Source organism: Octodon degus, unplaced genomic scaffold, assembly GCF_000260255.1.
Source record: "Octodon degus isolate 3935 unplaced genomic scaffold, OctDeg1.0 scaffold00007, whole genome shotgun sequence".
Lineage (NCBI taxonomy): Eukaryota > Metazoa > Chordata > Mammalia > Rodentia > Octodontidae > Octodon > Octodon degus.
In genome coordinates, this window is record NW_004524583.1 from 21,173,200 (window position 1) to 21,195,788 (window position 22,589).

The window sequence follows — 22,589 nt, forward strand, 5'->3', positions numbered from 1 at the left end:
ATATATATTCAGAAAAAATATGTGCAGCAAAATCCCATATTTCCACAAAAGCATAGTGCTGTGCATCTGTGTGTGTATGTATGTGTGCATGAGCATGTAATGTGCATGCAAGTGTGTGCACATACATGTGTGCATGCATGTGTGTGCATGTGTGTGCATGTGTGCACCTACAATGGTCGTCTGCCTCCAAAGGGAAGCTCTTCTCTGTCTGCCCAGCCTCTCTTCTATTTCAGAGCTCTGGGGTGACAAGGACAGTTCTTGCACCTGTGGGATTTCAATAAAAAAGTCCAAAAATCATAGCACAGGGCCCCACATCTGAGGAGGAAGTCGGGGTAGACACTGGAAAATAACATTAAAAAGTCAAGTTTGGCGGTTCCAGTTCTCACTGGTTTTATGTTGCAATTTTAGAGATGCAGGATAAAAACCTGATCTAGATTCAGGTGGCCTCAGAGTCTTTGTGAAAGCAGACAAGGAAAAAGGAGCTTTGCGACCGTCCCTCCTCCGCCTCCACCTCCGCCCCCGCCTCCTCCTGGCTCTCCTGTCTGACAGGCAGCATGGTGATTTAACTGTCAAGCGCTAAGCAGAACATCTTCTTTCAAGAGCCTCCACAGACCACTCCAAAACGACAAAGGAATATAACAAACAAACAAGAGCCTGAAAGCTTTTGTGTTGCCATGGCAACTAGGCTGCCTTTCCTAAACTCACAGGAGAAAAACAAAAATCTACCAAGAAAGAAAATACAGCTAATAGACTTCTTCTCCTTCTCCTTCTCCTTCTCCTTCTCCTTCTCCTTCTCCTTCTCCTTCTCCTTCTCCTGCTCCTTCTCCTTCTCCTTCTCCTTCTCCTTCTCCTTCTTCTTGTGCTTCTTCTTCTTCTCCTCCTCCTCCTCCTCCTCCTCCTCTTCCTCTTCCTCCTCTTTCTCTTCCTTCTTCTTCTTCATTCTTCTGTTTCCAAAACAATCAGGGTAGGAGCTAACCTCAGCATGTCACAACAATCCCAGACTTTGTTAATAATGAGTGACGAGAAATGCCAAGCAGGACCACCATGCGGGCATTTAGGAAACCACTTCGTACTATGTAAAAGGCAGTGCCTGCATACACAAGCCATGAGTAGCTCACTGCATGCACAGAGAAGGTCTGGTGTCTAGGCAGGAGACAGGCCAGGGAGAGGACAAGATCTATCTGTGTGTCCCCACACCGAGCATCCTTTAGAGACTCCTGCCAGAAATCAGAAGCCTACAGAAGCTGGGGAGGGCACTGTTCCCCCTTGGACCTAGCATTTGGCACAGTGTGAAGAAGGCCAATCCTCCTGCTTTTCTAAGTCACAATGGTACCACACTTCTGGAGCACCAAGAGGGAGGATGTCTCGGCTACAAAGGACCTGAGTGGTACACACATGGTACACTCTGCATGGTACACTTTTGATGTAAAATGACATTTGTCATTTTTGACATGTACTCAGAAGATGGCAAGTGCACCATTGCATCAAGAGCAAGGTGTTGATGACATATTATTGACTGTGACACCTTTCCTGGAAGGCAGTTTTATGATACGTATCAAATAGCACAAGCATTCTAAAATCTTTCACTTAGTCATTATACATAATTTATTCTAACATAATAACCACAGATGTGCACAAAGACACTACAGAGATACTGCAGTGGCATTCACAGTTGGAGAAGGTTGGAAACATTCAAAAAGTTCAAAAACATGGCACAGATGCCAAACAAATGCTGCTAAGGCCACACAAAAGAACTCCACGCAGCCGTGCAAAGGCCTATTGAAAAATGTTCCCATTATACCAAATGAAGAGTAGGTTTTCAGACAATGATCCTTTTGGGGCTGGGGAGATAGTTCAGTGGCTTAAGTGCCTGCCTGACAAGCACAAGGTCCCAAGTTCAATCCCTGGTACCGCAAAAAAAAAGAATGATCAAATGATCTTTTCTGAGACTACGGATGCAAGTATATAAAAGATCAATACCCTCACTAAAGCAGCAGGTGTCCGTGTTGAACCTTTGGCCTGGAGCCTCATCTGCAATGTAGTGGCTGTGGCTGGACTCCCACAGCTGGTGTGGCACCCGCAGCTGGCCCTGTCCCCTCCACCACTGCTGCCCCAGCTGAGAAGAAGAAGAGGAAGCTGAGAAAGAAGAGGCTGAGGAGTTTGACAACAGCACGGGCTTTGGCCTTTTTGATTAAACCTCATTTTGTACCATGTTCAATAAAAACCGAACAGCTAAAAAATAAAAAAGAAAGATAAAAGAAAAACAAGAAATGTTTTTCTAGTCATGATGGCTTCATTGCAGTTTTTCATTTGTCAAAAATCACTGATAATGAAAATGCTATTGTGGAATTTAAAAACAAGAGATAGTATTAAAAAGAAAAAGAAAAGAAGGCACAGAATACCTTTTGGCTCCACCCTGCTCCCAGAAAGGGAAACAGAAGATACTCTTGTATTGACTTTTGATCCCTCTTTTCCCAAGAAAGGGAATCATAGATGGGACCAGGGTCCTGAAAAACAGGCCATTTTGCCTTATTTAACATATCTTCCCTGCCTCCTGTGTACAGGTCCAGGGGCACCAAGCAGACAGTAACACTCTGGGGGTGGAGGAGTCACAGAAATATTTTAAAAGGCGAAAGATTTACACGACCTGAAGAGAAACCAGAGTAGGACAGAAAGACTCTAAAGGCTGGCGAGTTCCACAAGGCCTACATACAGATTGGGGCGGCGGCCACTGGAGACTGAGAGGACCAGCACACCATTTCCTATTGCTGCTGTAGTAAATCACAAGTCCACAGCTGAAAACATTGTTACCATCTCACAATTCTATAGGTCAGAAGCTCAAAAGGGGCCTATTGGGCTAAAACCAAGCAGCCGTCAGGGAGGACCCTCTTGCTTGCCTTTTCCTGCTTCAAATTTCTTGGGTCAGGTCCTCTTCCTCCACGCTCAAAGGCAGCAAGGGCTGGCAGAGTCATTCTCCCATCTCATCACTCTGAGAACCACTTCTCCCTTCCTCTCCCATTAATGCACACGCCATGATCAGTCTTATCTGGATAATCCAGAACTCTCTCCCTATTTAAAGATCCCCTAGTGAGCAACTATAATTCCATCTGCAACTTTGATTCCCTTTTTCTGTGCAACTACAGAAAGTCAGCGATTGTGAGGGTTGCAGTGTGAGCGTGGAGGAAGGGTACAACCCGCCCCACCAGGATCAGCTAGAAAACCATTTCAGTGATTCAGATGTAGGTCTGAGGAGTGGAATGGAAACTGGAGAGATGAGATCATTCCTTCAAAGATGAAGGTTGAAACCACAAAGACTTGGGCTAATTAGATGTGGGAAATGACGGGAAGCCGAGGTAATAGCTGACGGCATTTCCATTCACGGAAACAGGAAGCGCGTGTGAGGGACCAGTTAGGGGAGAAAGACAGAGTGTATAGCCGTAGACCCGGAGGTGTCCATGGCTGTTTGGTGGACACTCCCCGCAGCATTTGGCCAAGGAAGCAAGAGGGAAGGACAAGAGAAGAAAAGGGGAGCCAGCACAGAAAGCTCCTGTATCAGTCAGAGGAGATAAGCAGGCCAAGCTATCTGCCATGGCATGAATCACTTGGAAAGAACAGAAAAGCCTGTCGCCACGCGTATAATCATTTCGCACTCCACTTCCCCAAGTGTAGAAACCCTGGCCGAGATCTGAGCGGTACATGAGAAGAAAGGATGAGCAAGATAAATCGGGCAAGCTGGCCCCTTCTCTGCCCAGTTAAAGTCATGAGTAAATGGGCCATAAATTCTAAAGTCCTTCTCTGAATTAACCATGCTATATAATGGCTTTGTAAGTACACCAGTCTGCTGAATGTAGTGTGATGCAAAGGCTATAGGGCATTTCCAGCTCACAGAGCTACGTATTTTTTTCTATTTAGAAAAGGCAATTGAGGGGTTGAGGAGATAGCTCAACGGTGTAAGCGCTTGCTTGGCAACCACAGGGACCCGGGTTTGATCCCAGGTACCGCATGCCATGCTGGCCACCAAAACTGGGCCTGATGGCACACCTGGGATGGCACAACTGGGCCTGTGATCCCACCACAAGGGAAGCTAAAAACAGGAGGATCACTATGAGTCTGAGCTGGGTAGCGAGACCCTGTACCAAATACATTAAATAAATAAATAAAAGATTTAAGTTTTTTTAATAAAAAGGCAATCAAATACACATTTAAACAATATTTAATCCACCAAAACTTTTAAATCACTTTTACAACTAATTCTGGAGCTCCTTTACTAAAACACTACCTTTTGGGAAGTATGCATGGGAGAACCCAGGAAAGCTCATTTTATCAGCCAAAGTCAACCTCAGGCTCTCAGCATGTTCCCTCCAGAGACATCACTGCTCTCACGTGGGCAGCAAAGCCCACCCAAGATTCTGCCTTTACTCCTAGAAGTCACAGCCAAAGCCAGCCTACAACACGCCTCTTCACCCTCCTCCTCCCCAATCGGTGCACATTTTCCTAGCATACAACATACACGCTTTTATCTGCTCTCGCCCACCTCCCCGTATGAAAGTTTAAACACCTGGAATTTTCTTTATGTATTTACTAACCCATGATTCACCACTGTACCCAGGGACTCTGATGTTTTCTCTGACCAAACCCGAGGGTCAAGGGAGCAGGCTGGGCTAGCAGACTTCACGGAACCCGCCCTGCCAGTCCTTACCCAGAGGCAGAGTGCAGCTAGACTTGACCACATAAGCAACTGCCAGCATTTTCCTGCCAGTAGGCCCTGGGTTGTTTATCTGTGAGGCCTCAGAATAGACAGAAAAAAGTAACTAAGATAATCTGAAGAAATAAAACAGAAAAGGCATGCTTAGAGGATTTTTCATAGACGCTTAGCAATGTCCAGGCCCTATCATATAAAATAACTATACCTCCACAGTCACAGCTTGTCACTAATGATGATATGCACGTGAAGCGTAATGCTTGTCTCTACTAAATCACTCTTATACCTGCAAGAGACAGTACTTAGGGATGTGCTTTTATCCCTACTTATGTATTATCCTTACTCTCAAGTTCTTGATAACAAGCTGTGTGAATTTAGGTCAGATTTGACCTTGACATGGGCTTGCACTCAATCCTTGAGTTTGGCCAAAAGAAAAAGATTGGAGTGACTGAGCACAAGGCTGAGTCATTGGTTATTAAATACATAAAGAAAATTCCGGCTGTATGCCTTAGCCCCAGAAGGAAGAAGAACCCAGTTTTATAACCTAATTATTAAAAAATAACCAGATCCCTCTGGCATGTCCTTGAACAGAGGGGCAGCTAATATCTACAGTTTGGAGCCCATCTAATAACCAAGAAGTGAGCTTTGAAAATGACAACAAAATGTAATTGCCAACACCTGTGGCCACCAGTCCCCTAGACCTGGCTTCTCACCTAGACAGAAAAGAATCAAGTCCTGAGTGGATTTGATGGACCTTGTCAGATTCAAAAGTTACATTTTTTTGATATATAGGTCTTGCTTTATCTTGGTCTTAACCATCCAGCAGAAAAGTATAAAAATGAAGTATAAAAAGTAAAACCATATTAATATGCTGAGCTGCAAAACGTTCAAGTCAACAACTTCTGACATTGCCAGTCCTACGGATAACCCACTACTACTACAGAGTACTGGACTATATTGGATTATTTTGCTGAATTCACACACCTACAATATTTAAATGGCAATGGAATACCCATCTCTGACAAAAGTAAACCAAAAAGGGGATATAAATAAAGGAACATTCTGTATCTGTATATACAAAATAGTTAGGACAGATATATAGCTACTTTCTCTTAATTCAATGAGAAGAAAGATTTGTACTAATAGTGTGTGGACAGGATATCATGTCTGCATCTTGTACTATGAATAATAACCACTATGAAGACAACAATATGCAATGTACTAATTATTGAAACTGTCCTACTAATTGGTTTGAAACTGTCTCATTGCTATTTGTTTCACAATAAAATTAATAAAAAGAATCAGATATCCTTCAATGCCAGACTACATTACCATGGGAGGCTGCTGACTTTCAGCCACTAATCCTTGTATATACCCTGTCCCAGCCAGGTAAGCAGACACACAGAAGGGAGGCTGCACACAGGCTCAGTGCAAGTCCATGTTGAGGTCAAAGCTGATCTAAAATTCACACACACACACGGCCAACACATGCATTATATCCTTTCTCTCGGCAATTGCTACTCAGCAAGCAGCTTGCTCTCACCTACTTCCCTTAGGGCCCCTGCAGGTCTTTTCCTAATCAGTTGTGAGAAGAACACATCCACCCAACTGCAGCTCTGGCCAGCATTCCATTCCTCCTCCCCAACTCCAGATCCGTCCAACTTTTAACCGATCACCCTTTTACATTTTCTGTAAAGATCAGATGACCTCCTATGATTCAGATCTGTAAGGCTTTTCAGTTTCCGTCAAGAACAGACTCTTCAAATAATTTAAAAGTAAACAAAGTTAATAGACTCAATAGCAAATATATACCTATTTTCATAAAAGAGAAAAAAAAAAGCCCCTACTTCAGAACACCAAAGTTAGCTCAAGAATTGTCCAGAAGAATAATCAACTCACCTGCTTTCCAGAATATTCACATCAGCAAAGCAAGATAAGCCAAGAACAGAATTTCCTCAGAAGCTGATTCAATAGATGCTTCAAGGCTACCTAATAGTTCCAGAAAAAAGCACCCCCACGTTGTCCTCCTTCTCACACTAGGTTGACCTTTTTTCCTCTACTTCTAGGTCAAGCTCACTTTTTACCCTTCTTGGCATTTATAACCAACTGCAAAACTGCAGTCCTCCTCTCATAGGGCCAAAAGTAAGCAAGTTGCCTAGCGTATGAGGCTCACTGGAGGAATGTTTGCAAAAGAGGAGGTAGAGAAACTGGTCTGACTCACAATATGTATTAGAACCTTCTGCCTTAATCGTTTAATAATTCTTGTTTCATTGCAAATACAAAACCACCTGTTCAGCGGCATTATTAGTTCTTTATGGGCAAAATTATCTTCCCGATAAATTGACTCTAAATTATTATTCATCTGCTACCAAACTGTAAGTAATTATTCCCTTTGGGGAACACATGTAATTTGCTTCCCTGACTAAACTCAGACTTGGACCATAAATATTTTGGTTAATCATAAAAGGCATTTTCTTTCTCTAACTTGTGCCTAGTGCCCCGATAATAAGAGGCAAATGCAAGATCACAGCTGGGATTGTGATGGAGACAAAATGTCATAACCTGGAATAAAAATATGTTACTTCCCAAGTATTAATCACTCATTTCTTCATGGAATAGCTCTCACAGCATTCGCGCTGTGACACAATCACGCCTCCTTGAATTTAAAACCAAGAGGATCTGACCACGGAAGGCAAAAACCACTGCAGATTTTGCATGGATAAAACTGTGTAGACAGAAACAACTGCGGAGCTGTTTACTGTAGGCAATCTGAGAATGAGAAGTTATGTGGGATGAAGCCCCATTGTTCCTGAGTTATAGCAGATTTTAAATTCTCCTGCTTCATGTAAGAGGAGTCAGATAATTACAGTTGAGAAATTGTTATGGAATGTCTAATTAGTCTGTTTTTCCTAAGTATAAAAAGAGAAGCAGTATTTTATTTTTGTACATACTTTTTTAAAAAGCATCAAAATTTCATGTGGGAGAAGACCAACAACTGAGTTTCTTCTCTCTGGGTCTGAGAAGAGCCTTTGAAAACTGATAAAAGCTCTGAACCTTCCCCCTGGGGGAAAAATGCACAAAGAAAAACACAAAAGCACTCAGATACTGCTGTGACGGCTCCCTTAGCATTCATCCAAACAGACTTTTGAGGTCCTCAACCTCCAGGTGAAGAATTTCCATCTCAGACTGAGCATCTGGCCCCTGCCTCGGTACAACTGTCACATTAGGGCCAATGCAGAAAGAGAAAGGCTCCTTGGACACTGCCCCCTCCAAGGAGTTGAAGGTGCTGAGCTTCCAACTGATTAGACATGCTTACCATCCTTTGTTCTCCTAATTATATGATTCTTTTCTCATAGAGGTAGAAGGTTTTAAAAATGAAACAGTTTATCTCATCAAGTTGTGCTCCCCACCTCTGGGGATATACTGGGACTGACCTCTCACTGGCTAGGGGCATTGCAGAGATGATGCAAGAAGGAGATTAACAGGAATAAAAGGCCTCCATGATCTACTCCAGTGTAAGGCTTTGTGATTAAACTGTACCTCACTGTCTCTCTCACTGTGTCCTTCACAACGATGGCACTGAGACCTAAAATGCAGTTCCTGTGTGGCTCAACCAGGGAGAGCAAGTACTCAGCTTTCATGCTTGGCATTAATGTGGACAGAGTCAATCTTAGTTTTTAGTCACAATGAAAGCAAATTCCAGAAGCAATCTGCTGGAAGATAAAATAGTTAAAACTCATGAACACAGGGAGCCAGGGAGATATCTCAGTAGAATAAGGGCTTGCCTGGCAAGTGCAAGGGCCTGAGTTCAATCCTCAGTTCCAAAAAAAAAAAAAACCTCATGAACATATAAATGTAGGCAAGGAACAGAATTCCAATGGCACAAAAAATACCACCAAGAATCACCAAATATAATTGTATCAAATTTAAAAGCATCTGCACAACAAAGGAAATAGTCAAGAGAATGAAAAATAACCTATAGAATGGGAATAAATTCTTGCCAGCTATTCTTTACACAGATTACTAATACCTATAATGTATGAAGAACTAAAAAACTTACACCCCCCAAAGAAAAACTAAAGACCCAATCAAAAAAAAAAAAAATAGGCAACCAAAATGAATAGACACTTCTTAGATGAAGCACAGATGACCAATAAATACATAAACAATGTTCAATAGGGCAGGCTATTAGAGGAATGCAAATTAAAACTACACTGAGATTCCAGTTCACTCCAGAAAAAAATGGGCATCATCAAGAAATCAAATAATAAAAATGAAGAAGAACCATTCTACACCATTGGTGGCAATGTAAACTAGTACAACCATTATGGAAATCAGTATGGAGATTCCCCAAAAATTTAAAACCAGAAATTCCACTTGAACTAGCACTTCTACTCCAAGTATCTTCCCAAAATAGTTAAACACGTCATATTACAATGATGCAGATACACACACACACACACACACACACACACACACACGTATAGCACCACAACTCATGGTAGCTAACTCTTGAAAGTGGCCTATATATCCACCATCAGTTAATGCATAAAGGAAATGTGGCATACATACATAAGAATACTGTTAAATAAACCAGAAAAAAGAACATACTTGAGTCATTTGTAAGACCCTTGTTGCATCTTGACACTATAATGTTAAGTGAAATAAATCAGACACACAAGCTCAAATATTGAATGGTTTCTCTGAAGAGAAGCCCAAATATAAATAGAAAGCAAAATAAAAGATTAAATAATGGAAAGTAGGAATACAGATTTTTGCAAATGGTATGGGGCCAACAGATGGAGGGATAAAGCAGGGAGAACAACAAAGGAGAAGAAAAGAGAACAAAGAAGTGTACATGCAGGCCACAACTCCCCCTGACAACTGTGATTATGCAGTATTACTGCAAGTGTGTACCAGTAAAAAATAAACATTGAAAAATCAATTCTAAAAGAGCATAAAGAACGAATAAAAATAAAAGTCTAACACAAAAAAAGCAAAGAAGGCAAATTCCTTTTCACACCTAATATCTCTTTGTAGAAGTCAACCTTGACTCCCATGAAGTGCGCAGTCAAACGCCATGTCCATTACACATACGCTGCTAAGCTATCTCACACATTCTTCGGCCAGTCCTTTAGACCAGGTATTTCCCACTAACAGTCTACCGGGTCCAAGCACATGTTAGAAATACAGCCAGAACTGAGGCAGAAAATGGCCCTGGTGACATCAAATACAGACACTGGTCTCACACAAAGAAGCCAGATCATGATTGTTCTGTTTCCAAAGTTTCTTTCAGTTTTCCATTCTTATGAAATCTATACTCCTTCCTTGAGGAACAAAAAGTGATGTGTAGGTCCCACACAGCTTGCAGAGAATTCTTTCAGAACTTCTCCTTCACGGAGACAAATTATAACTCATTCACTTCAGGTCAGCAATGAGAGAAAAATAACCACTGCTTGATGAAACACTGGAAGAAAATAAAGCAAACACATGAAGGCAGTCAAAATAAAGCCAGACCATAAAACTTTCCTAAGGGAACATATAATATATGTACATAGGAAAACTGTAATTGTATACTCCTAAAATTCCTGGAGAAGAACCCTTTTTTTTTTTTAATTAATTACAGTGGGTTTCAGCATCGCTAAGTAGTTTCTGAAGTCATCTTGGAAAGTGTTTGTTTTCCACATTTTTTAAATGCTGCAAATATAATTAGCTACTTAAATGTGAATGCTAATACACCAGTTTTTGTCCACACTAAGCACTCTTTGCACAACACATGATTTAGTACTAGTCTGTGCCAAGATTTTCTTCCACAATCACAAGTTAATGAAAACTGGCCGCAGAAACCCCTTCCTTACTGCCAAAAAAAAAGCTCCTTTCAGACTTAACGCTTTCTGATCCAAATACAGAACACTGCTCCAGCTGTCAACTGCTGAGAAGAGGAAAGGGGGAGAGCAGAAAATGGAAAAAGCAATTGGAGAGTAGCTCACTTCCAATTCTCCTAAATTATTGTGCCTGAAAATGGCAGTTTCCCCCACTATTTATGCTCTCCTTCTTCCTTAGGAATAAAACCACCAGCTGAGAGCAAGGCCAGTGGCTGTGCTGGAACATAGCTAACACTACGCAGTGTCTCCAAGCAGTGCAGAAGAGGCGATGCAAGTGGCCACTAGCAATTGAGATACAAACACAAGCTTTATCAACAACTTTGAGCTGTACTGAAGGTGGAGGACCAACCAGATAGAGGCAGCCCAGGTCCCTGATTGTCAAGAAGCCAACATCATGGCCTGAGACAAAACTCCCTGTGGACTCTGCATGGCTCAGAGATAAATGAACTTCTAACTTGCTTAAAGCACCATGACTGGAGCCTTCTGTCACTTGCAGGTAAACTTAATCCTAATTGGTAACAATGCATGTATTAAATCCATGCAGCACTTCAGTGAGGTAGGTATTAGTCGCTATTTTGTTCTATTCCTGCCAGACATCTCCCAAGCAAGAAGAGTCTGTATATGGAAAGAAAGACATTATAGTTTGAGAAAGAAGCACATTGTGCTGCAGAACTTAGATGGTAGCACCAACTTGATTGTCCTAAATGGATTTTATTTGCAATTTTCAGGAACAGATTTCTGAACCAAGACTTAATTAAGGTACTTTACTTAACACTTACAAGGAAATGCACCCTAGTTTTGAATGTATAAAACTACATCAATGTTTACGTGCTAACAGGCTGTTTCTACTGCTACTAACACCTCTACACCAGTTGAACTGCAATGAAGTTTCCATGCCTTCTTTTTCAATTTCAGAAAAAACCTACTGGCAGCCTTATAAATCACAGTTAAATATTCCAAATATGATGACATCTGGGAATTGTTTCAGCCTAATGTTCTCAGAGACCCAGAGATCATTGAGGGCCCCACAGTGCTAAGAGCCAAACAAACAAACCTTGATGTTTGGGTCTTTCCACAGACTCTAGCACAGTGCTAGACATGAGCGAGGTCATCACGACCATTTAAAGGGGCTACCTGGTGCACAAGATCTATCCATCACTTCAATTTCTATGTCAAAATAATTTTAGTGACATCACATCTTTTTCCTTCCACCCTAATTCACCATGGACAGCAGTCTTTCAAACAAAGCACTTCATAAGTATTCACTTTGCTTGACTGAGATTTAACTTTTAAGGGACACTTTTCATTTCTGCCAACAAAAAAATACTGATGGCAATCCCAAAATGTTTCAATTACGCTATGAATGAAGAATGTGGTATTATCATTTAGGCTAACATGGTTCTGAAGGAAGGCCAAGTTAATAATGTGATTTCAGGCTTCACCAAAAAATAACAGTATAATTTTCAAGAACTTTTAAAAACATACCAAAAATGAGAAAATTAAGTTCTGACAGTCAAACAATTAAGCTGCAAATTTATTTCCATTTATCTGCCCAGGTTGTTGTTTTGTTTTGCTTTGTGTTTTCATTTATGTATTTGTTATAGGGTCTCACTACACAGCTTGGACTTGGAGTGATCCTCCTGTTTTCAGCCTCCCCAGCACTGGGATTATAAGGCATGCATCACCACGTCTGGACTGGGTCACTAGCTCAGCATTCTCCAGGGGCAGAGCCAGCACTGTATGAGATCAGGGATCGAACCCTGGTCCCTGAGCTTGCCAAAGCAGGCTCTTAGTCCACTGAGCTATCTCACCAGCCCTTCTGCTGCAGGTACTTAATGATACTGTGTCTTAACAACTTAATTAAGGCACACAGAAGCTGCCATGGTTTGGATGGTGAATATTTGGTGAATAATTATATGTTGAAAGCTTAGCACCCATGTTGGTGCAACCAGAAGGCATTGGCCCTTAGGAAGCAGGCAGGGCCTATGAGAAGTTCTGAGGTCCTTGGGGGCCTGTCTTCAAAGGGACAGTACGATCTTACCCATCCTGTGTCTCTCTCAGTCCTGGCTCAATATGTGATTGTTTGCTCCCCTGCCTGGTGCCCTGACACACACTGTCCTTGCATGAACTGAGCCCATGCAGGCACTGTACCTCTGAACTCCAAAACTGGGAGTCACATCAACATTTTTTCTTACAAGTCCATCAGCTCAAGTCTTTCATTGTAGTAGCACAAGTTTGAGTAATACACAAGCTGTACATAAAGATGAAGTTTTCCACCAGGTCTTACTGGGGTATCTTTAGGCAACAACTGCCCAACAAAAGTCTCAGGAAGTCTGCTCTCATTCATCCCTGTGTAGTCACAGGAGAAGAGCTTGTCTTCTATCACGTTATCCCAAAAGTAAGACCTACCTGGAAAAGCAGCTCTAGTTCAGATGACCTCTTTTCTAAAATCATGCTAGAATTTGTTCTCCAGGTAGATCTTACTTTCAGGAAAACAGGATAGCAATGAAGGCAGGAAGCAGACTTGGGGGCAAGGGGTGTAAGGTCTCTGAAACAGTTGCTGGAGTATGCGCAAGAAACCAACACAGCAGAAATCCACAAAACTCATCACCAAGATTCATTCAGTTCAAGTCAGGTGTCATTTAAACAAAAGAAAAAGAAGTAGAAAAAAAGAGCTGTTAGGTTTTATTGACACACTTCTAGGAATGAGTCTGGTGCCACTGTCCTATCCTTTGTGGCCAAAGTAATTGCAAAATTCTTTTGCTACCCTAAACACTTTCGACATCATCAAAAAGTCATAAGGGCCTTTCGCCACCAGACTTCCAAGAGAAGAAAGGATGGAGCGCAAATGTCTTCGTCACCTCCCTCTTCCTACCATTAGCTTTCTCACCACAGTATGAATTGATACAGCCGTTCCTTCTCCTTCACACACAGCTAAGAGTGCTCTTTTTGGAAAATGCAGCATTGCCTATTAAATATGTGCCAGATGCACTTATTTTAGTCCTTAGGAAAAAAACTCATAGAAGTACTTGCTGAAGTAAAAGAGCTAGTACAGGATTGAAGCTCAGGCTCAAAACTAGGTCTGCCTGTGGAGAAGCCTTAACTAATCTGCTGGTACTCTCTCATCTCACTTCTGGTGTAACTTGAGCTTTGAAGCTGTTGCTCCTACAAGCATCAAAGTGGTGCTGTCCACTCTTTCTTGACAGATCTCCATGAGACTAAAGACAATTTGCAGAAAGGTGGCTTCTGTTAGGTCACATTGAGATAGGAGAGGCCATGCAGAATGGCTCCTCCGCTGTGGCCTCAGGACCCCTAATACAAGGCAACAAAGCCTCCAGGGCTCAGATGAGCGACCCTCCCCGGGAGGCAGTGCTACTCAGTGGGGAGTCCGGACTGCTCACAGAGAAGGTAGAGCACGGGCGCAAACAGGGCAGGCACTAAATTCAATATTGACACTGCCTCCGGGGCAAAGGTTGGAAATGCTGCAGAACACAGCAGAGTCCTGCCTGAGAGAAGGGAGTGGAATGTGATCACACTGCTCATAACTAGTTTGACTAGTTACAGAGGGTTCCTTGCAAGAGCAACCCTTTTCTTTGCAATAAAGAAAAATGATGTTGAGCTGATTCAAAGTGAGCGACACGTATGTATTTTTTTTTCACTGCAAAATGGTCTTTCATTTATATCCCCCTTTTCTTGATTTGTTTTGTCAGACATGGGTGTTCCATTGCTGTTAGAGAAGCTGTATTTGGAGAAGTCTTTAAAGGACCTTTTCACACTTGATTCCAGTTCAAATATTGGAGGTATTTGAATTCAGCAAAATATCCCAATATAGTCCAATAGTCTATAATAGTTGTAGGTTATCAGCAGAGCTGGAAACTGTCAGAAGTTGTTGACTTGAGCCTTTAACAGCTCAGCATATTAATATGGCATTACTTCTTATACCTCACTTTTATACTTTTCTGCTGGATGGTTAAGATCAAGATAAAGCAAGACCTATATAACAAGAAACGTTACTTTTGTATATGACAAGGTCAGTCAAATCTCTTTAGGATTTACCCTGAAACCATGGACAGCACCTTGTAGATCTTTTGTCAGAGTCAGTCATGTGGACGAGTCACGGCCCTTGTTGACCAATTTGCTTTCTGTAAAAGCCTGAGAGCTTTTTTCTCTCTAGCTGACTCTCCTTACGCACACTATACATCATCGATCACTTTCCTCTGTGGCCCCCATAATCTCCTTGATCAGAAAATTTGGGACACCACTAAGCTGCAGGATATCACAGCATAGGTTCTCTAATGTCCTGAGTCCTCACTGACCTTGAAGGGCTATGGCCAAAATATTGGCTATCCTTGTAGCCCTCCTTTTTCTCAATTTTTGGTCTGCAAACTTTAGTTGTTAACCATCCAGAAGAGAAGCTTAATGATATTATTACCCTATAACACAGGCAGCTGAGCTTAACTTCACTATCTGTCTGAGTATCAAATGACTTAGAAATAACATGGAACTGGTATTTTCCAACAACCATGGATATGCTAAACTTTAAATCCCTATAGAATGTGAAAAGCGTTACATATTTTCACACAGAAGTTTAAAAATCAAACCATATGTAGCAATATGTATATACAAAATATGACATATACAGCTACTTTCACTTAGTTCAGTGAGAAGAAAGATTTATACTGATATTGTTTAAAAAGATATCATGTCTGCATCTTGTACTATGAACAACTACTATGAAGACAACAATCTGCAATGTATTAATTATTATAGCTTTCCTACTAACCTGTTTTTTTGTTTTTTGTTTTTTATTCTTGTTTTTGTTTTTTGCGGTACCGGGGATTGAACTCAGGACCCTGTGCTTGCAAGGGAAGCACTTATTCTACTGAGCTATCTCCCCAGACCCCTACTAACCTGTTTTGAAACTGTCCAATTGCTATTTCTTTCTCATTAAAATTAATAAAAAATTGTTTTAAAAAGTGAGCAACACCCCAGGTAAAAGGAAAAGGTCTGAAGAAAACCCACTGCTACGGGAATATGAGTTGTATCATAGTAATTAAGCAAAGCAAGAGAGCACCAGGACAGTGTATATTCACCAAAGGGAGACAAAATAAAACCAGACATAGACTTACATGTCACCAGTCACCTACCACCTGGAAGCCAGCACAGAGGTAGAAAGCACAGTGGAGGACCTCCTCCATCTGCCTCAACTTTGAGAATTTACTGGAAACAACCCTGAGACTGTTTAACTGCTTAGCCTAGGAGTGCAGAGCAGCTGGAGTCAGACTGTAAAGGTTCAAACTCTGATCTTATCACTTACTGCTCTGTAGGTTAGGCAGACCACTCTTTCTCAGCCTCCAACTCTTTACCTATAAAATGGAAAGAAAAATAGGATCTGCTTCATGTGAATATTATGCAGATTAAAATTTTTTTTAAAGTTTGGGACATAAAGTAAATAACCAATAAAAGTTACCTATATGTGTTGCTTGGTAGAATAATGAACACTCCTCCAACAAATGAATGAATTTAAAATGGGGGGGGGCAAGCAATCAAGATGATCTGTCTTGACAGGGTTTCATCTCAAATATCCCCAACACCTAGGGACACCCAGGTAAAAGGTTGTGGTAGGCTTTTTTTAAAAATGTATTTAGTACAGGGTCTACAGGGTCTCACTACACAGATTGGACTTGTAGTGATCCTCCTGTTTTCAGCCTTCCAAGCATTAGGACTATAGGTGAGTACCACCACACCGTCTCAGTCACCATCTCAGCATGCCCTGGGGGCCAGGCTGGCACAGCATGGCACACCACGGATTGAACCCCGGTCACTGAGCTATCTGGCCAGCCCTGTAGTAGGCTTTTAGACAGACAAATCTGGAGACATCTCTGGGTGTGGAGATAGAGACCTGAGATTGTTAGTGTAGTCAGGTTAGCACAGTCACATGAAAAGAAGAGCTCATCTAAGACAGAGGCTAGAAAGAAAAGTGGGAATAGAGTTCTAAACACTCAAACAGAAATCAGGAGAGGAAGGGAGGCAGCAAAGGAAAATAGTGAGGTGGGAGGAAGCAAGTGGTGCAGGAGGAAGAGAAGGCAGCCCACAATACCCAGGTGAGCGAGATGCAAAAGGTGCGGTGTTGGCAAAAGCATGGGAGTGGGACATCACAAAGGACACGGACGCAGAAGTCCACCGCACCTCAGCACTTTCCTTACAGGTACTAAAGTCCAGGAGAGAGGGGGGTGAAAACAGATACAGTCAGAAAGCGATGACATTTTTGTTGTTTCAAACATTTGGGATAATTAAGAGGCCTTGGAGGTTTTCACCAGGACAGAAGTATGACTAAGTATGTGCTCCAGACAGCTTTTCTGAGCAGCTCTGGAGATGATATATGTGGGAAGCAGAATAGTAACACCCTCCCAAGTGCCTGCGTCCTAATCCCTGGAACCCACGGATAAGTGCAATTCAGGTGACTAATCAGGTGACCTTAAAATAGAGATTAGACTTGATTATCCAGATGGGTCCAATACAATCACAAGCATCCTGTGAAAGAACTATCAAAGGAATATTAAAAAAAAAAAACAGTGAAATGAGAAGCTCTCGCTCTACTATTGCTGGGAGCCACAAGCCAGGAAAGGTGAATGAATTCAGACACAGAGGCTCCAGAGGGGCTGCACTTCTGTGGGCACCTTAACTGCATGCCAGGGAGACACGTCCTGGTCTTCAAGACTGTACACTAGTAATAAATGGGAGTGGGTGTTTTTGCCTTTGGTTTTGGTTCTGCTGTACTGAGAATTGAACTCAGAGCCTCTACACTAAGCTGCATTCTCCAGTCCTGTTTTTATTTAAGGCAGGGCTTGCTAAACTGCTAAATTTTGCCCAGACTGGACTCAAATTTGCAATCCTGCCTCAGTCTCCTTGAATATATATGCTTCTATGACACTAAATTTGTGGTAAGTTTGCTATACTAGCAATAAGAAACTGGTATGTGTGCTTCAGAGGTAAAAATATAGGCAGTAGAAAGCTCACCCAGGAGGCTGCCACACTGGCAAAGAGGAGGATGGAGAGATCTGACTGGGACAATGGGAACCAAGACAGAAGAGGACCCCGCTTCTTTCAGCTGCCACTGCTTGTCCTGCACTTGTCAGCACATTTCTAACGAGTGATGCACACTCATCTAGCAAGGAATTTTGGCAGTTTTTCAAGACTAAGATTATGTCCCCCATTAGAGAAATCCCCACCTGTTGAGCAGAACTGGAAATTTCTATAAATAAAAGCTGAAACAGGGGTCCTCACTGTCCTCCACAGGGGCCTTTAGACTGTGTTCCTGGCTCTACCATTTCTTCTAGCAACCATCCCCATCTGTTGAATTCAGTTTTATATAATCTCCAAAGTTTAAAAATGTCTTTTGTAATTTTTGATCCACTTCTCTGACACCAAGAAATGCCAACCTAACACGCTCACAGTCCTAATAATTTGCTCTTGCAGGGTGTACCTTCTGTTTCTGTTTTTCTATGCAAGTGATTCATATTCATTCTAGAAAAATTAGAACACAAACAAGCAAAAGAAAAGGCAGAGAAATTACCCATAATCCTATCCTGTAGAGACAATCATTTTTTGAATTTAAAATGCATCTCTGAGAATGTTACATTAATACTTATGCATATTCATGGGCCTTATTTTTTTAAATGGAACCATACTCTTATAAAACATCGTGCTTCTTTTGCCTGCCAACATATTATGAATCTTTCCATGAATATAAGTAAACATATAACACATAATTCATAAAGGATACTAATATTTTCAACATAGCAATATATCAGAAGTGACTTAGACCCTTTATCACTATTTGATTTTGTTTTTCTGTTACTCCCAACTCCTGTGTTCTCTTTTCAACTTTTCTTCTGGTGTCTTCCATGTTCACTAGCTATTTGCCTTCGGGTTGGCTGTGCCATGTGTCCCAGTTTGCGACTCCTACCCCACAAATGCTCTGATTGGGTGGCCAACCCCAGGCTGTTACACATACCCCATGCAACGGATGCCAGGTCTCTGGATCTCTTTAACCAGGATGACATGGGTAATGGGAGGCAAACATGTATTTAAAGCATCACTATCACCTTGACCTTTGTTAATTATGTCACAGTGCCTCGTGATACATGTATCTGTTTGATATTTTTCTTAGTGCTAAAATTGGTTACGAAGGCTAGCAATATTCCCAGTTTATTGCCATGTATATTGTATAGTTTTATGTTTATAACTTTAAAAGGTTTGTAGAAAGTAGTCTTGAACCTTATTTGCAAATAACAAAAAAATCCAACTCAAGTAGCTTTGAGGGAAAATTTAAAAATAAGAAAGTCATTTCATATTAACTTAAAAGCAGCTGTGATTACATCCAGGAGCTCAAAAGCTATCAAGAGGTTGTCCTTAATCTTTGTTTTCAGCTGCAATACCTTCATTTTCAAGTGGCAAAGATTCCTGCTTATCATGTTAGCAATTCCAGTCTTCTATTATCATTATAGCTCCAAATCCAGTCATAGGTAGATTTCCTCCTTAACATGATCTAAAAGAGAGAAAGAAAGAAAGAAAGAAAGAAAGAAAGAAAGAAAGAAAGAAAGAAAGAAAGAAAGAAAGAAAGAAATCTCTACACTGAATCTCACTGAGATACTAGGGTTATATACTTGCCTCTGGGTCAATGCCTGTGACCAAGACAATAGGCTTGCTGACAGGTCTTCTATGCTATGGATAAGTGTTGTCAAAAATATGGGATGCAATTGCCAGAAAGGAAATAGACACTGTGTAAGCAAAACAACAGGCATCCATGTGAGGATGGAACTCTCTAGAACAGTAGTCTTAATGGAGGGATCGCAACCCCCTGTAAAGAGACAATGTAAGCTTACCACAGAGAAGAATGATGTGATGTCTGGTGATTTAAACAATATCTGGCAGTAAGGAATTTTACATCATGATTCTATCTCACGGCTAGGTTGCTAAAAATATAGTTGCCCAGCAATGCCAAGATTTCACTTACAATACATTTGTAGACTGGAAATTTATTTCTTTCACATATGCAGAATATAAAGCAATTTTTAACTATTCTTCATGAAAAAAATACTGTATATTTCCTAGGCAAAGATTAAAAAGAATACAAATTTTACCCCAGGAGGGTAGAAATCTGCTCAAAGGTGAGTTCTGATGAGAAAGTTTGAAACTCGTTTGAATTAGAAGTTGAAGTTGTGAAATGATTTTAGAACTGAACACAGCTCACTTGTAATATTGAAGCAACTTTTTATTTTGTTGGTAACTAGTCCTGAAAAAAAAAGTTATTTATAAAGACACGTAGTAGCAATCAATCAAAATTCCCTTCTTTCACCTTGATAGACAAGCAGGCTAACATCGAGAAACACTAGAATGCTCCAAGATTTAGGTTGAATTTATGTCATACTCCTTCCTTTGTCCTCAGCCCCATGAGCTCATCTTTGGCAAAGACTCCATCATTGATGCACTGATGTCAGCGGGGAAAGAATTAACAATCTATGCTTCAATTCAAAGATCTCCTGAGTGAACGCGACCTTCAAATGAGGACTGCAGCCTTTCCAGAAAGCTGAGGGATTCTACCCTTGGAAAGGACACTTGACAATCACACTGGACCCCACCATGTAGGAGAACTTGTCCAGCAATGGAATCCATGTGAGTATCTACTTCCCAAAAAATGGCAATCTGATCAAACACAAGTGGCCACCACGGTCACTATGGAAAAGAAAAATATGTATCTAATAAAGTTTAGACACACAGATTGAAAACAGATATCAATAATCTCTTTGCCAATCAGCCCAAATGCTCTTTATTTCTCTAGAAAGAAATCAGTCTTAAATTTGTGCCTAACAGTTCAACTAGATGCTTCAAAAGGTGATGTCTGGGGATGTAAAGGATATCTGGCAGTAAGGAATTTTACATCATGATTCTATCTCATGGCTAGGTTGCTAAAAATATATCCTGTAAAATTATTATACTATATTAGAACTTATTACTTTATAATGTGCTTCTTAAACAATATACAGCATCTTCAAGTATTAGTACCATGAGAACAGGATCTGTGTTCTCATTGCTGCTGCAGTCTTCTTGGCCAAAGACCTAAAGCTATAATCATTTATCACAAAAAGATACATTTGTCTGCCATCTGGCTGTCCTTGGTGTCCTATTATGAACATGATAGGAGCATCATACATACGGGAAGGAGTAGAGGAAATGAGGTGGGGCCACATCATGTACTGCCCCTAGCCCACAGAAAAAAAAATTGGATCTGCTTCTAGCTGTGATGAGAAACTATTAGCAGCTTTTCAGCCAGAGTATAACAAGGCCTGATTTGTGGCTTAAAAGACTCCATTTGGGCTGGGGAGATCACTTGGCAGAGGGACACGAGCCTGCCTGGCAAGCACAAGGTCCCAAATTCAATCTCCAGTACCGCAATGCTGGGCTGGCCCCAGAGCCAGACATGGTGGCACATTCCTGTAATCCCGGCACTAGGGAGGCTGACACAGGAAGGATCACTATGAATCTGAACGGCACAGTGAGACCCTATATCAAAAATATAAAAATAAAAAGGCTCACTTTGCTCCTCTATGGAAAATGGGCTGGACAAGGTGAGGAAGAAGTTAGTTAGGAGGCTCTCTCGATAGTTCAGCAGAGGCATAATGGCGATCTGTAGCTGGGTGACAGCAATGGAGGTGGAGATAGCTTTAAGGTAGAGCTGGATAAGTAAGTGTGACTGATAGAATGGGAAGGAAATGGAGAATAATTTTAAAATTTTGAGCCTCAGCCAACAGTTGGTGCCACTTTATAGTGCTGGGGAGCAGGTCATGGAAGGAACCAAGAGTCTTGACTTGGACATGTTGAGTTCAATACCTTCAAGATACCAAAGTGAAGATATTGCCTAGATTAGTATGGGTTTCAGGTCTGGTCTGGAGAAAAAAAGTAAGAAGTCCTCAGGGTTTTCTAAAATAGTGAGTATGAGACTGAATAAGACCCCTTCATCTAGACAGCATGATTCAGTAAGAACACATAGAGCATCTACATCAGCACAGAAGCAAGAACTCATGTTTCATCCACTCCTCATCTGGGTCCAGAGACTAGGACTTCCCTTCCAGTGGGAGTTCTTGCTGGTAATGAAACTGTTTAGGTCTGAACTTTAAAAGCCACAAGACTAGCTCTTTTCTGAAATGAAATAACAAAAAAATTCCAAGAAATTAATGCTTTCTTACACTGAACAAACTTTAACTGCCTATCTAGTTCTGGATAGTTCATAGTCTCAACTTTTCTAAGAGCACAAATATTATGTCTTGGTTTTTAAAACTTTTTTGCTTTAAAAAGGTTCCCAATATAGGAAAAACAGGAGAGTTTATCCTGAGGGTTCTCAAGGATTTCATCCATTTGCAAGCTAAAGAGATGTGACCTGATTTCTCCAAGACCTGCCTCAAAATATTAGATTTGATAGTCAATCTGGAATTGCTCCAGTTGTGCACAGCTTTCTTTCCTTTGTACTACCATGTGCAGGATTTTAGACAGAACACAGGCTTTTCTCATGAAGATCCACTTTGCCTGGTGTCTTCTTTACTGTCTCTATTGCTGGGACAAAATATCTGACATCCACGTTATTTTGGCCCAGAGTTTTTAAAGGTTTTAGTCCACACTTGGCTGCCTGTGAGGCAGGGGGACATGGCAGGGGGCACGACAGATGAGAAACAGCCCATGGCATGGCAAACAGGAAGAAGCAGTCTTCCTTCTTATTTTTCAGGCTGCAAGCATATTGGTTGATGCTACCCACAAGCAGGTGGGTCTTCCCTCTTCGTTAAGTCTGTCACCCAGAACCACACTTAACCAATCAGTGGAGTAACCAGGGTCTGTAGCCGGGTGACAGCAATGAAGGTGGAGATAGCTTTAAGGTAGAGCCAGGCGAGCACTTTTGAGTGCGTGAGGCTTTCACAGCCACCTGCTGTATTTTCAATAAGCAGATA